The sequence below is a fragment of the Mustela nigripes genome, chromosome 17, assembly GCF_022355385.1.
Source record: "Mustela nigripes isolate SB6536 chromosome 17, MUSNIG.SB6536, whole genome shotgun sequence".
NCBI lineage: Eukaryota > Metazoa > Chordata > Mammalia > Carnivora > Mustelidae > Mustela > Mustela nigripes.
Genome location: NC_081573.1, coordinates 18,165,819 through 18,178,278, shown reverse-complemented (window position 1 = coordinate 18,178,278; position 12,460 = coordinate 18,165,819). Strand labels below are relative to the sequence as shown.

Here is a 12,460-nt window from a genome sequence, read left to right as displayed (position 1 = left end):
GTCCCTGGCTGGGAGACCCCAGTGCATGCTTGGGCTGAGGTGGGGGGGCTAAGAGAAAGGAGGGGCCGATGGGGCCTGGGTGGAGGTAGGGGGGCTCCTCCAGAACCATCTGGAGAGGGATTGGGATTGTGTGTGACAGTGTCTCCTGGGGTCGCAGGACCATCCTGAGGCAATGGGTACTGGCCAGGTGCCTGGTTCCTGGAGACAGAGCCCAGGAAGGGTGTGGGGTCCCAGGGAACCTGGAGAACCTTGAGAGGGACGCAGCTGGAGGGGCAGGTGCCTTCTCCCTGTCCATCTTTGTTCTCTGGCCCTGAGCACACTGCTGGGCTGCCCTGGAACCCGGGGGTGCGGGTGGGGGGCGTCACAATTGGCGTTTTCCTGTCCTGCAGAGGACATGGGCCCCCCCGGGCTCCTGTGGGCTGGAAGGACTGTGGTCCTGAAACATCTGGACTTGGCAGGGAAGCGGCCAGCAGCACTGCTGCTGTCACTCCTGCTATCCCCCGCCCAGGCACATTCTCTCCACACCTGCATGCCACACACACCTACCCGGCCCATGGGGTGTGTGACTGTCTTATGGGCCCGAACCTACCAGCCACATATCTGGCCGAGGCACCAGTGTGACGCAGCCGGCTCACGTATCTGGGACAGCGCCCGGGCCACCTGTGCCCATCCTCAGTCAGCCTTGTGGACCCTCAAGCTGGGGCTGGAGCCCAGGAGGGGCTTTTCCCCAGGCGCAGGGTTTACTCAGCCTCCTTCAATCCAAGATTGTCTGGGAAACAGCCTCTTCCACCGGGGGCCAGCAGCACTGAGAGGATTGGCCGGCCTCTTCCGCTGGGCCCTCGGCCTGGGGTAGGTTTCAGCCCCAAGCTGCTGTCCCTGTCGCCAGAGGGGGTCTCTCTCCTGCCACCCCCACCACGCCGGCGGTGGACCGTGACCCTGGGGAGGGGGTCTTCCTCCGATGTGGGGAACAGACCTTGTGGGGAGTGGAGGAAGGCCCGCTGGCCGAGAAGGCTGTGTCTGTGAGGACACAGACTGACCAGGCCAGTACCACGTGGACTGGGAGCGGGGCGGGGGGGTCCACCCTGTTGTGCATGGGGGTCAGGAACCACATGTGTGGGTGAGGGGTCCTGGGGTCCTAGGGGAACCCGGGGTGGGGATGATGGGGTCTTGAGGCTAGGGGTTGGGGGGAAAGGTTGCATTTAGCTGTGAGGGGGCCCCTTTCTTCCCTTCCTCCCTGTCCCCTTCTTCTTCCTTCTCTGTCTTTTTTATTTATTTATGTTTAAAGATTATATTTTTTTTAAGTTTTTGTTTTTGTTTTTGTTTTTGTTTTTTTTTGTTTTTTAAATTTGGCAGAGAGATAGCAAGTAGGCAGAAGGAGAGGGAGAGGAGGAGAGCTGAGCAGGGAGCCTGATGCGGGGCTCCATCCCAGGACCCTGGGATCATGACCTGAGCCGAAGGCAGCTGCTTAACCGACCGAACCACCCAGGCACCCTAGAGACTATTTTTAAGTAATTTTTACACTCAGCGTGGGGCTCAAACCCCGAGAGATCAAGAGCGGCATGCTCTCCTGCCTGAGCCAGCCAGACGCCCCTCTGTCTTTAAAAAACAAACAAAGGGCACCTGGGTGGCTCAGGGGGTTAAAGCCTCTGCCTTCGGCTCAGGTCATGATCTCAGGGTCCTGGGATTGAGTCCCACATCGGGCTCTCTGCTGAGCAGAGAGCCTGCTTCCCTTCCTCTCTCTCTCTGCCTGCCTCTCTGCCTACTTGTGATCTCTCTGTCAAATAAATAAATAAATAAATCTTAAAACAAACAAACAAACAAACAAAAACATATTTAAAGATTGTCATATTTGGTCTGAATGGGGAAAGAAAGAATGACTCACTGGGTTTTGGACTGAACACCTGGGTCGATACCCCTTCCCTGGAGGGGAAGATGTGGTAGAACCGGTTCCGTGTGGGAGTGTAAATGGAAAATTCTGCTTTGCCATCTGGAGGCAGAGGACAGACCTCACTCTGTCTGTCATGTGGAGCAGGCGGCTGGATACCTAAGTGTGGAGCACAGGGCTGGTGACCGAGAGGGGTTCGAAATCATGGCTGAGGTCACGGGGAGGGAGGGTGAGACAGAAAAGGGAAGGGGCCCCACATCTGACTCTTGGCAAAAGGGATGGAGCAGCAGCGGCTAGTGAGGGGGGCTGGCGGGGAAGGGAGCGTGGGTTCAGGTGGCACCGCAGAAGCCTTGCAGAAAGGGCGGGGTCTGTAGTGGGGCTTCGGAAAGATGGAGATCTCCGTGACCTGAATAAAGCTGTTGCAGGGCAGCCATGGGGCACAAGTAGGTCAGAGCCCATTAAGCCAAGGGGAGGGAAGCAAGGGGAAGCATCCAAAGCAGCCAGCTCTCGCAGGTGTGTTGGGATGTTGGGTAGAGGTGCGGGCAGGGAGACTTCTTGAAGTATGCAGGGGCTCGTCTGAAGCCTGTACCCCCCCTCCCCCACCAAGGGCATTCCCAGGTTGTCTTACCCCAGACCTCACTCTCCAAAGCGGCAGGGTCTGAGACTGTGGCCCCTCCCCCACCAAGGGCATTCCCAGGTTGTCTTACCCCAGACCTCACTCTCCAAAGCGACAGGGTCTGAGACTGCGGTCGCCACAGCTGGGTCCAGCCCCGTGTCCGGCATCTGACTCCCGAGATACTGGTGAAGTAAATGGGTCAGTACACGTAAAGCGCTGAGAACACTAATAGGAGCATAGTAAGTGCCCCTATTGGGTGAGTGAGTGAGCGCTCTCTGGCAGATGGAGCAGTAGTCAAAGACGGGGTGGCAGCAGCCTTAGAGGCTGGGGTGCCCCCGGGGTGGACTGGACCAGGGTAGTGGCTCTGGGTCCTAAAGGGTACAGGGGCTGGAGGTCCCCACGGCACTCCACAAGCCAGCTTTGAAGGAGTCCGTGCGCCGCCAGCCCTGGGAACAGATTGCATCCCACTACCTGGGAGCTGCCACCTCCAGGGGAAACCAGAAGAGACCCCTGAGGAAGGGGCTCTCTAAGACGAGTCATTGATTGGTCCTCACCAGGATGGTGTGTCTCGAAGAATCATTATCCCCCAGCCACCATGACATGCGGGGAAGGTGCCAACAGCCTGAGAAAAAGGCGAGTTACTGGTCCCGCTTAGCTGAGCGAACCACAGAGTAAGGCAGGTCTGCGGTTTGCACGTGGGTCCCTATGTGGGAAAATGTTCATGTCCCTTCAGTGACACTGGGTGTGACTTTGCATGCGTGGGCCCACCTTGTGTCCTTGAGACCTGCTCTTGCACAGCTGGGACCGACCACCTGCTGGGGAGAGGACACACCACCCGGAGACCCAGAGTTGGCATGAAGTGCGAAGACCTCTAGGCTCCTGATTTGCTATTCCAGGAGACAGTCATCTGGCTCTGAGGTCACAGCAGAGTTCCTGACTCAGGTCAGCTCCCTCCTCGGCAGGGACCACCGAGCCAGCTGCAGACCTTCTGCCCCTCACTGCCGGGACCATGTCCATGTGGGAGGTGGGTCTCCAGGGCCAGGGCCCTCGGAGCAGCCCTCCATGCAAGTCCTCCAGGGTCTCCATTCTGCATCTCTACCCTTCCTTTTGTGCTGCAGGGGCTCCTCCCAGCCCTCAGGGCTGCGCTGAGCCCCCCTTGTCTGGTCCTGGTTGTCTCCCTTCTCCTTCCTGCTCAGGGCTGGGGCAAGATCCTTCCCTAGGTCTTCATCAAGAGCAAATGTGGTCTCACGTTCTCTCCTCCTCGAACAGAAACTCACTGGTTTGCCCTAGTCCATGTCTCCCGGCCACTGTCACCGAGAGAAGGGCCCCTAAGCATGTTCGAGATCCCCCTTGTTCGAGCATGTTTGCCAGTCTCCCTCATTCTGTGCTGCTCTCAAGGTTTAACTTGGAGTCATTGTTTTCTGTATCTTTTTCCATTTCCTATTGAGAAATAGATAATGTACACTGAGGCTAGAAAACATATATGTACAATTTAAAGAAAAGAACATGCCCATGGATGTACTTCCTAGCTTGAGAAATAGAATAGTTCGGCTCCCGCCTGTGCCCTGTGTCCCGCTCTGGACATCCCCCTGTAATGTTCTCAGGTATAGCCACACGTCTGACTCATGTGTTCCTTACCCCTGTACTTTTCCATCTCGTTTTGCTACCAGGTGTCCTTAGATTATTGTCTGGTGTTGAACGCTTTGGGACGGTCTTATATTAATCAAATCAGACTGTGCTCTCTTCTGTGCTTATTCCGCTCAGTCTTAAATTTTATTTTATTTTATTTATTTATTTTTTAAAATGCTATTTTTTAAAGGATTTTATTTATTTATTTGACAGACAGAGATCACAAATAGGCAGAGAGGCAGGCAGAGAGAGAGGGGGAAGCAGGCTCCCCGAGGAGCAGAGAGCCCGATGTGGGGCTCGATCCCAGAACCCTGGGATCATGACCTGAGCTGAAGGCAGAGGCCCAATCCACTGAGCCACCCAGGAGCCCCCAGTCTTACATTTTAAAGATTCATTCATGTGTTTGTGTGTGGTTGGAGTCATTCATGCGGATTGCTGGATAATCTTCCACTGAAGGACACTGCACATCATACCGTTGGTGGTTATTTGGGTCGTTTCTAGTTGATAGCTTCTGTAGAGAGCATATCCATGTGCATTATTATAACTCTTATCTTGGTTTATCTGTTTAAGAATTTCTCTAGCATATATGCCAGCGAGTCTTATGGTATGTGTAATATTTCCTGTTCCTAGATATTGTGGAATCATTTTCCAAAGTGGTTGTAACAATTTACATCCAGATTCAAGATGATAGTCTTGCTCTTTTACTCACCTTCTGTTTGCCTCTAATGTGTTACATCTAATCTATATTGTATATGAATTCATCTATGTCACATATTTTTGTTTAAAAATTTTATTTATTGGGGCGCCTGGGTGGCTCAGTGGGTTAAAGCCTCTGCCTTCGGCTCAGGTCATGATCTCAGGGTCCTGGGATCGAGCCCCACATCAGGTTCTCTGCTCAGCAGGAAGCCTTCTCCCCCCCGCCGACCCCGTCTGTCTTTCTGCCTACTTGTGATCTCTCACTCTGTCAAATAAATAAATAAAATCTTTTTTTTTTTAAGATTTTATTTATTTATTTGACAGAGGGAGAGAGACAGTGAGAGAGGGAACACAAGCAGGGGAAGTGAGAGAGGAAGAATCAGACTTCCCCCAGAGCAGGGAGTCCAGTGCGGGGCTCGATCCCAGGACCCCGGGATCATGACCTGAGCTGAAGGCAGACAGTTAATGACTGAGGCATCCAGGCGCCCATATGTCATGTATTTTTTTTTAAAAGATTTTATTTATTTGATAGACAGAGATCACAAGTAGGCAGAGCAGCAGGTGGGGGGCAGGGGAAGCAGGCTCCCTGCCAAGCAGAGAGCCCAATACGGGGCTCGATTCCAGGACCCTGAGATCATGACCTGAGCCAAAGGCAGAGGCTTAACCCACTGAGCCACCCAGGCGCCCCATATGTCACATATTTTTAAGGATAAAATACATCATGAGTTTATACTGATACTTCCTTTTTTTATTAAAGATTTTTTTTTATCTCTTGCTCAGAGAGAGAGCAAGAGAGAGAGAGAGAGAGCACAAGCAAGGGAGCAGTGGGTAGCGGGGGCACACGGAGCTCCATCCCAGAACACTGCAGGGATCACAACCTGAGCCAAAAGCAGACACTTAACCGACTGAGCCGCCCAGGCGTCCCTATATGGATACTTCCAACTCAAATTCAGGACTACAGCATTTTTCTTTTTCTTTTTTCTCTCTCCTGCATTGTGCATCGAGTGTTCTGTAACATCTGTGTTTTCTTCTAGAAGTTTCATGCTCTCAGGTCTTACTTTTAAGTCTTTAATCCATTTCGAGTTAATTTTTGTGAGTGGTGTAATAGGCACCCAGTTTCACTCTTTTGCATGTAAATATCCAGTTATTCCCAAGACTATTGAGGAGACTGTCTTTTCCCCATTGAATGTTCACAGCTCCTATGTCAAGTGTTAGTTGACTGAATGTGCGTGGGTTTATTTCTCGGCCTTTGGTCCTGTCCCACTGATCTATATGTCTGCGGCTACGCCAGTGCCATACTGTTTTGATCACTACAGCTTTGTAGTAGAGTTTGAAATCAATCAGGCCATGTGATACCTCCAGCTTTCTTCTTTCTCACAATTGCTTTGGCTGCTCAGGTCCCTTATGCTTCTGTATGAAATTTAGGATTGCTTTCTCTATTTTTGTGAAACAAACCATTGGAATTTTGATAGGGGCTAGGATTTAATTACTTGTTAATTACATTGAATTTGAGGATGTTTAGGGCATTCTGGTTTTGGTGAAAAAAGTAACATACATTTATTTAGTGTAACTTTTGAAACTACACGAAGTGTAACAGTGAATAGCATTTTTCTACTGTTTGTCCGTTTCTGAAGACTAACTCATGAATGGTTCCATCGTAATTATTTTTTTGCAGCAGTTAGGGGCCAGGTTTAACATTCACTAATTTTCTCCTTTTAGTATAGGCGGCAATGCACCATCTTCTTTCAGTCTTTTTAAGAACATGCAGATGTTTGACAAGCTTCCCTTTCACAGCTGAGGGTCTGTTGGTCAATTTGAGCAAAACTTTAATTGTCAAAATTCTTCAAACTCCAAATATCTCATATCATACCAAATACCTCACATTTGACACCTGTACTAGTTAGTATTTCCAGAATTTGTAAGCGGCACCCACATTTTGCTTCTTGGTGCTTTTCATACAAAAGCTGTGTTTGGGGGCACCTGGGTGGCTCAGTCGTTAAGCATCTGCCTTCAGCTCAGGTCATGATCCCGGGGTCCTGGGATCGAGCCCCACATTGGGCTCCCTGCTCCACGGGGATCCTGCTTCTCCCTCTCCCACTCCTTTTGCTCTGTTCCCTCTCTCGCTGTGTCTCTCTCTGTCAAATAAATAAATAAAATCTTTTTTTTTAAACCGTATTTGTAAGTACTTTGAGCCTTTTCTCTAATTTGGGGGTGTGGGGGCAAATTGTATCTAGCTCTCCAGATGTTTCCAGCTCCTTAATTCAATCAAGTCCTCCTATGAGCTTTTCAGAAACAGAGGTGGGGGCAGGTGTGCCAGTTAGAATAAGTTTTGAGGCCCCGAGGAACTTCATCTGAGATGGTATCAAAACTGCTAAACCAAAAATTATGCTTGTTAAGAATTTCTCCCATCTGCTTGCTGAAACCAGAGGACGGATCCTGAAGAGTGTCTTTCATAAACAACATGTGAGCGGCAGCTGGGGTGAATTTCTTCAGGCACAGGCTGAGGTTCAAAGGATGCTCATTACTACTGGGTGGAAAGGAACCACATAGGGGCCCCTGGGTGGCTCAGTCAGTTAAGTTTCCGCCTTCAGCTCAGGTCATGATCTCTGGGTCCTGGGGTCGAGCCCCACATCAGGCTCCCTGCTCGGTAGGGAGTCTCCCTCTCCCTCTGCCTCCTGCTCCCCTGCTCTCTGTCTCTGTCAAATAAATAAAATCTTTTTATAAAATTAAGGGAAAAAAAGGAAACCTCCTACACGCACGTCCCTGAACTTTTTTGGCCAGCTCTGGGATATGTGCATAATTGAATCAGTCAATTTTCTGAGAATTCTTGAAAAACAGAAAGGTGGGAACTAATTCCATATTTCTTAGATATGTCAGGAATGGCTTTAGCTTCCAAATTAACGGACGTCACTTGGGGTTGTTTTCTGGCTAACTTGGCTATCTCATTGTCCATCTGGGTATGCCGTGGAGCTCGTGGCACCTGAAAATAAAACACAAGGAGGGACTTGGCTCTGGTGGGGCAGCTGCTCCTCAAAAGGCCAGGCTGAGCCAACCTCCACTGTGACTTCTGTTGCCTCATCAGCCCCCAAGGCCATGCTGTGGCTGCCAGCCCAGGACTGAATGTATGTGGACAGCATTGGGTAGAATTTTAACGATACTCTTCTGAACCGTGAACACAGGGCAGCTTTCCATTAATTTGTGTTTTCTTCAATTTCTTTTAGTTTTCAGTGTGCAGGTCTTTCATGACGTCGGTCAGTTTTATTCCTTTGGATATGATTATAAATGGATTTCTTTTTTTTAAATTTTATTTTATTTATTTGTCACAGAGAGAGATCACAAGTAGGCAGAGAGGCAGAGAGAGAGGGGAAAGCAGGCTCCCTGCTGAGCAGAGAGCCCAACTCAGGGCTTGATCCCAGGACCCTGAGATCATGACCTGAGCCGAAGGCAGCGGCTTAACCCACTGAGCCACCCAGGCGCTCCTCATTTCTGATTTTGTGTCTTTCTTTTTTTTTTCTTATTTATTCTAGCTTAAGGTTTAAAATATATCTTTATCTTTATGCTGGGGGAGAGGGAGTAGGGAAGAACAGCCCCTCTGCTGGGACGCTACTCAGTGACAACTTTTTGTTCCATAGGGTCGAGAAAGACTTTGAGGAAAGAAAAGTTGGAAAAATCCAGGCGTAGTCGCTCTGTGTGTTGTTAGGCATGGTGTGGGGGGGAGTGTGACAGCCCCTTATGCCCTCCATCTTGTTTCAGGTTATGTTATGGAACCCTGGGATGGAGAAGTCCCCGTTCCAATCCTGCTTCTCAGTTGATGGCCACCTGGCAATAAGGAAAGATGAGCAGGAGAGCGACATTCCCGGTGTATTGGCAAAGACGGCCACCTGCCGCTTGGGACTGTCCTGATCGCCTGGGCTTGACTTCAACCTGGTCTGTGGACTAGTTCACACAGGAGACCTGGTGCTGCTCGAGCTGAAGGTGTGTCAGTTTTGTCTATTGTTTCCGAAGTCCAGCTCTTAATTTCATGGGGTTTTGTTTTGTTTTGTTTTGTCTGTGGTTCCTAGTTCATTTATTTCTGCTCTGGTCTTTATTTCCTTCCTTCTGCTCATTTTGATATCAAGGTTATCCAAGATATCATTAGTTCTTTTTCTAATTCCTTTAGGTGTAAAGTTAGAGCGTTTGAGATCTTTCTTTTTTTAAGATTTTTTTTTTTATTTAGGACACCTGGGTGGCTCAGTGGGTTAAGTATCTGCCTTTGGTTCAGGTCATGATTCCAGGGTCCTGGGGTCGAGTCCTGCCTTGGGCTCCCTATTTAGCAGGGAGCCTGCTTCTCCCTCTGGCATTTATTTGAGGGAGAGAGAGAGAGAGAGAGAGAGAGAGAAAGTGCAGGAGCAGGGGGAGGGGCAGAGAGAGGGAGAAGCAAAGGCCCTGCTGAGGAGGGACACCCCCCCGCATTTCAGGGCTCCATTCCAAGACCCTGGGATCGTGACCTGAGCCAAAGGCAGATGCTTGGAGTGCCTGCATGGCTCAGTGGGCTAAAGCCTCTGCCTTTGGCTCAGGTCATGATCCCAGGGTCCTGGGATCGAGACCCACATCGGGCTCTCTGCTCAGCGGGGAGCCTGCTTCCCCCTCTCTCTCTCTGCCTGCCTCTCTGCCTATTTGTGATCTCTGTCTGTCAAATAAATAAATAAAATCTTAAAAATAAGGCAGATGCTTGACCAACTGAGTTACCCAGGAACCCCAAGATCTTTCTCTTTCCTTAACATAAGTGTTTATTGCTATAAACTTCCCACTTAGAACTGCTTTTGCTATATCTCACGTTTTGGTGTGTTGGGTTTCTATTTTCACTTGTTTCAAGATACCTTTTTACTTTCCTTATGGTTTCTTCCTTGGCCTTTTGGTTGTTCAGAAGTGGTTATGTAATTTACACATAATTGTGAATTTTCCAGCTTTCCTCCTATTATCAATTTCTGATTTCATACAATTGTGGTTAGAAAAGATACTTGGTATGATTTCAGTTTTCTTAAATCTGCTAAGATTTGTTGTGTGAGCTAACGTATGATCTATCCTGGAGAATGTTCTGTGTGTGCTTGGGAAGAATGTGTATTCTTCTGGTTGAATGGAATGTCCTATATTGCCTGTTAGGTCCATTTGGTCTAAAGTATGGTTCAAGTCCAATGTTCCTTTATTGATTTTCTACCTAGATGATCTAGTTGAGTATTGAAGTTCTCTGCTATTATGGTATTGTTGCTTATTTCTCTCTTCAGAGCTGCTAGTATCTGCTTAATAAGTTTAGATGCTCTGGGGTGCCTGGGTGGCTCAGTGGGTTAAGCCTCTGCCTTCAACTCTGGTTATGATCTCAGGTTCCTGGGATTGAGCCCCACATCAGGCTCTCTGCTCAGTGGGGAGCCTGCTTCCCCCTCTCCCTGCCTGCCTCTCTGCCTAGTTGTAATCTCTCTCTCTGTCAAGTAAATAAATAAAATCTTTGAAAAAAAATTTAGATGTTGGGTGCAAATGAATTTATAATTGTTAAATATTCCTGATAAAACTGATACTTTTATCATTATATGCTGGTCTTCTTTGTCTCTTATGACAGTTATTTTTCTTTCTTTCTTTCTTTTTTTTTTTTTTTTAAGATTTTGTTTATCTGGGGCACCTGGGTGGCTCAGTGGGTTAAGCTCTGACTTCAGCTCAAGTCATGATCTCTGGGTGCTGGGATCGAGCACCAAACTGGGCTCTCTGCTCAGCAGGGAGCCTGCTTCCCCCCCTCTCTCTGCCTGCCTCTCTGTCTACTTGTGATCTCTCTCTTTTTTGTCAAATAAATAAACAATCTTAAAAAAAAGATTTTATTTATCAGAGAGAGAGAGAGTAAGAGAGCACAAGCAGCAGGAGAGGCAGGCAGAGTGGAGAAGCAGGTTCTCTGCTGACCAAGGAGCCTGAGGTGGGACTCGACCTCAGGATCCTGGGATCATGACTTGAGCTAAATCAGACACTTAGCTGACTAAGCCTCCCAGATGCTCCTCTAGATGTACCTTTCAAAAGAAAATTAATTCAGCCACCGAATGCCTTTTGAAAAGAGAATTTAACTTACATTTGAAGTAATTATGAGTAAGTCAAGACTTACTCATGCCAACTTATTTTTTTTTTTTTTAAGTTCTTTCATTTTAGAGTGAAAGAGCATGTGTGTGTGCATGTATGCAAGTGGGGGGAGGGGCAGAGAGCGAGCATTTCAGGCAGATTCCTGCCTGAGCGTGGAGCCTGTCGCAGGGCTCCATCTCAGGACCCGTGAGACCATGACCTGTGCCAAAACCAAGAGATCAGACACTTAACCAACTGAGCCACCCAGTCGCCCCTTTTTAGTTGTTTTGTCTGTTTTGTAGTTCTTTGTTTCTTTCCTTTCTTCCTCTTCCCCTTTTATTGTCTTCCTGTGTGAACCGATGATTTTCCGCAGTGGTAGGCTTTGATCCCTTTCTCTCTGTCATTCATGTAACTACTGTAGAATTTTGCTTTGTGGGCCCCATGAGGGTTACATAAAACTTCTTAATGAAGAGTCCATTTTAAACTGATAACAACTCAGGGCGCTTGGGTGGCTCAGTCGTTAAGTGTCTGCCTTTGGCTCAGATCATATGATCCCAAGGTCCTGGGATCAAGCCCCACATTGGGTTCCCTGCTCTGGGGCAAGACTGCTTCTCCCTCTCCCACTCCCCCTGCTTGTGTTCCCTCTCTGTATGTCTCTTTCTCTGTCAAATAAATAAAATCTTAAAAAAAAAAATAAACTGATAACAACGTAATTTTGATCACACATGAAAATCTATCCTTTTATTCCCCTCCATTTTTAAAAATTGAAGAATAATTGACATCCAATATTGTATTACCTGCTGGTGTACAATGTGGTGATTCAGTACTGATTTACATTCCAAAATGGCCACCACAACGAGTCTAGTCACTCTATCACCAGACAAAGTTGTTATAATGTTACTGAGTGTATTCCTACACTGTACATTATATCCCCATGTCTTATCTATTTTATAACTGGAAGATTGTACCTCTCAGTCCCCCTCACCTATTACATCTGTCCTCGCAAACCCCTTTCCTCTGGTAACACTCCAGTTTCTTTTCTGTATCTATAAGTCTGTTTTTTTTTTTTTTCAAGATTTTAAAAATTTATTTGACAGAGATGACAAGCAGGCAGAGAGGCAGGCAGAGAGAGAGAGGAGGAAGCAGGCTCCCTGCTGGGCAGAGAGCCTGATGCGGGATTCAATCCCAGGACCCTGAGATCATGACCTGAGCCGAAGGCAGAGGCTTAACCCACTGAGCCACCCAGGCGCCCCTGGTGGTGCTTTTCTTTACTTTCTTTCTTTCTTTCTTTTTTTTTTTTTTTTCCAATATTTATTTATTTGACAGAGATCACAGGTAGGCAGAGAGGCTGGCAGAGAGAGAGAGAGAGGAGGAAGCAGGCTCCCTGCTGAGCAGAGAGCCCTATGCTGGGCTCAATCCCAGGACCCTGGGATCATGACCTGAGCCGAAGGCAGAGGCTTTAATCCACTGAGCCACCCAGGCGCCCTCTGGTGATGCTTTTCTAACCTATCTTTTGAATGCAAGAACGGGTGAAGTTCTTTTTTTTTTTTTTTTTTTTA

General features: G+C 48.3%; 1 long non-coding RNA gene and 1 pseudogene across 1 annotated transcript in view; one reads left to right on the top strand and one right to left on the bottom strand.

Moving 5' to 3' along the window:
* The first annotated feature begins 128 nt into the window (after positions 1-128).
* Positions 129-12,460, top strand: part of LOC132004991 (uncharacterized) — a 31,855-nt gene continuing 19,523 nt past the window's right edge. Inside the window, exons 1-2 of the long non-coding RNA XR_009400693.1 lie at positions 129-849; positions 8,580-8,801. This is a non-coding gene — a long non-coding RNA (uncharacterized LOC132004991). The remainder of the gene's footprint in view (positions 850-8,579; positions 8,802-12,460) is intronic.
* LOC132005789 (glutaredoxin-3-like) lies at positions 6,992-7,975 on the bottom strand (annotated as a pseudogene).